A 2,773-nucleotide genomic window follows, 5' to 3' on the forward strand; every position below is an offset into this window, starting at 1 on the left:
AAAACAAATGAATGTATACAACAGGCTCACAGATACAGAGAACTAGCAGCTACCAGTGGGTAGAGTGAAGGGTGAAGGGGCAAGATAGGGGTAGGGGATTAAGAGGTACAAAACAGTACGTACAAAATAAATAAGCAACAAGGATCTATTATACAGCACAGGGAAATATAGCCTATGTTGTAATAACTTTAAATGGGGTATAATCTATAAATATACTGGGTCACTATATTTTACACCTGAAACTAATATAATATTGTAAATCAACTATACTTCAATAAAAATTTTTTAATTGAAATAAATAAATGGAAAAAAAGGTCTTAGTTTAATGAGAGAAACATACAAATAAGGAATTAGAGTCTAAGTCGGTTTCTTCATTTAACAAATATTTATTGATTATCTACTCTGTGCTGGCACTGTTCTAGGTACTTGAAATGTATCAGAGAACAAAACAGACATAATGGAATAGAATAGAATAGAGTGAAAGTGATCAATGCAATGAAGAAAAGTACAAGGCAACAACACTGAGGTGCTGGGGAAATGGGAGCTGGGCGGCAGTTCTGAAGTGTGTGATCAGGATGGGCCTCATTAAGGAGGTGACACTTAACCCAAGACTTCAGGTAAGTTCACCAAATGAATATCCAGGGGAATAGAATTCCAGGGGGAGGGAATAGATGCTAAAATCACCAAGGCAAGAAGGAGCCTGGTGTCTTTAAGAAATAGCAATACAACCAGTGCAGTTAGAACAAAGTGAACAGGTGTGGAGTTGCAGGAGCTGAGATCAGCAAGAAAGGCATCAGTAGGTCACGCGGCCTTGTGACCTGCCTCGAGGACTATGGGATTCGTTCTGAGTGAGGAAGAAAGCCATTAGAAAGTCCTGAGCAGGGGAGTTTTTGGATTGTCTGAGAAGCAGAGGCCAGGATGGAATTAGACATTCAGGGAGGTTTATTAGAGAAAACACCTGGGGAGGATAAAGAGGGAGAAGGCTTGCTAGGGAGACAGGGTAGGTTAGGACAGACCTAAAAACACGATGTAAGTCTGTGAAAGTCCTGTGAAAGGAGGAAGGGGAGGAAGATTGGTCAAACTGGAATATAGCTCTGGGAAATTCCAAAGCATCACACGTGTGAGTCAGCGACAGCCCAGCTCTGAGGCCCTGGCCGTGCTCCATCATCAACCCAGAGCAGCCTGCGAACAGTGTAGCTGAGAAGAGCTTGGACGCGGGCAGATCCCAGGGTGTGGCAGTCGATGTTGTCTCCCAGACACCCTTCTCTCATCCTGCTCTCTGAGGGCACATCACCACAGCCGCCAACAAGAGTGAAATCATCCGAATGGCTTTTTTAAAAGATCATTCTCGGGACTTCCCTGGTGGTCAAGTGGTTAAGACTTTGCCTTCCAGTGCAGCGGGTGCAGGTTTGACCCCTGGTCGGGGAGCTAAGATCCCACATGCCTTGCAGCCAAAAAACCAAAACATAAAACAGAAGCAATATCGTAACAAATTCAATAAAGACTTTAAAAATGGTCCACATCAAAAAAAATTGTATAAAAAAAAAGATGATTCTCCTTTGCGGGGGTGATGACCTCCCCATGAGAACATGCCTCTCACAAAGGAGCTCCTTCATCCCTCTCCAGAAGAGGAGAAGAGGAAACACCAGAAGCAGCGTCTGGTGCAGAGCCCCAATTCCTATTTCGTGGATGTGAAATGCCCAGGATGCTATAAAATCACCTCTGTCTTCAGCCATGCACACACAGTAGTTTTATGTGTTGGCTGTTCTATTGTCCTCTGCCAGCCTCTGCAGGAGGAAAAGCAAGGCTTACAGAAGGATGCTCCTTCAGACAGAAGCAGCACTGAAAGCACCCTGAATCAAGATGAATGGGAAACCATCCCAATAAACACATTTTGGATTAAAAAAAAAAGATCACTCTGGCTACTGGGTAGAATATATGAGACCAAGAGAGACAGTAAGGAAGCCAGCTGTAAGGCCACTGCGATCACCCAGGTGAAAGATGGGGTTGCTGGGGGTGGAGCAGCGGCTCTCACTTGGAAGTGATTCTGCCCTAGGGGACCTGTTGTCAGTGTCTGGAGATACTCTTGATCGTCACAACTGGAGGGGAAGGAATGTGTCATCCAGTGGGCAGAGGCCAGAGATGCTACTAAATGTCCTACAATGCACAGAACCAGCCTCCACAACAAAGAATTATCCAACCCCAAATGGCAACGATGCTGAGGTGGAGAAAACCTAGGGTAGGGCAAAAGCGTGTAAGCAAATGTTTTCCCCCTAATATTGTTTTGAAGGTAGAAAAGACAGAATTCGATGATGGATTAAACATGAGTTGTGTCAGAAAGGAAAGGGTGTGTCAAATTCCTTGAATGATGGCCAACACCTAGGAAGATGGTTCCAGGCTTGTTTGTTTTACTTTGTTTTTGTTTTCTCTTTAAATGGAGATGATAAAGGCTCAGAAAAAAGTGGTTTTAGGGATGAGTACAAAAAAAAAAAGAATTTTATTTCAGATATGCTCAGTTTTTATGACTATGAGATATTCACTGATGTCAGATAAGCAATACGGAGATTTTCGAGTTTAGGAGAAGACTGGAAATATAAATTAGGGAGTCATGGATAGAGTTGGTATTTAAAGCCATGGGACAGAGCGAGGTCACCTAATGTATGAGACCATAAGAGATCTAAGTGTGAGTTCTGAAGCAGTTCCGCATGTGAGGTGGAAAGATGATAGGGATCTAGTCAGTAGAGAAGGAAACATCCAGTGGGTCTGGAGGAAA

At 43.4% G+C, this 2,773-nt stretch overlaps 1 pseudogene; it reads left to right on the top strand.

Moving 5' to 3' along the window:
- Positions 1-1,572: 1,572 nt before the first annotated feature.
- Positions 1,573-1,899, top strand: LOC113632750 (40S ribosomal protein S27-like; annotated as a pseudogene).
- Positions 1,900-2,773: the final 874 nt, after the last annotated feature.

The sequence above is a fragment of the Aethalodelphis obliquidens genome, unplaced genomic scaffold (assembly GCF_003676395.1).
Source record: "Aethalodelphis obliquidens isolate GAN/ISIS:26980383/991018 unplaced genomic scaffold, ASM367639v1 scaffold38, whole genome shotgun sequence".
Lineage (NCBI taxonomy): Eukaryota > Metazoa > Chordata > Mammalia > Artiodactyla > Delphinidae > Aethalodelphis > Aethalodelphis obliquidens.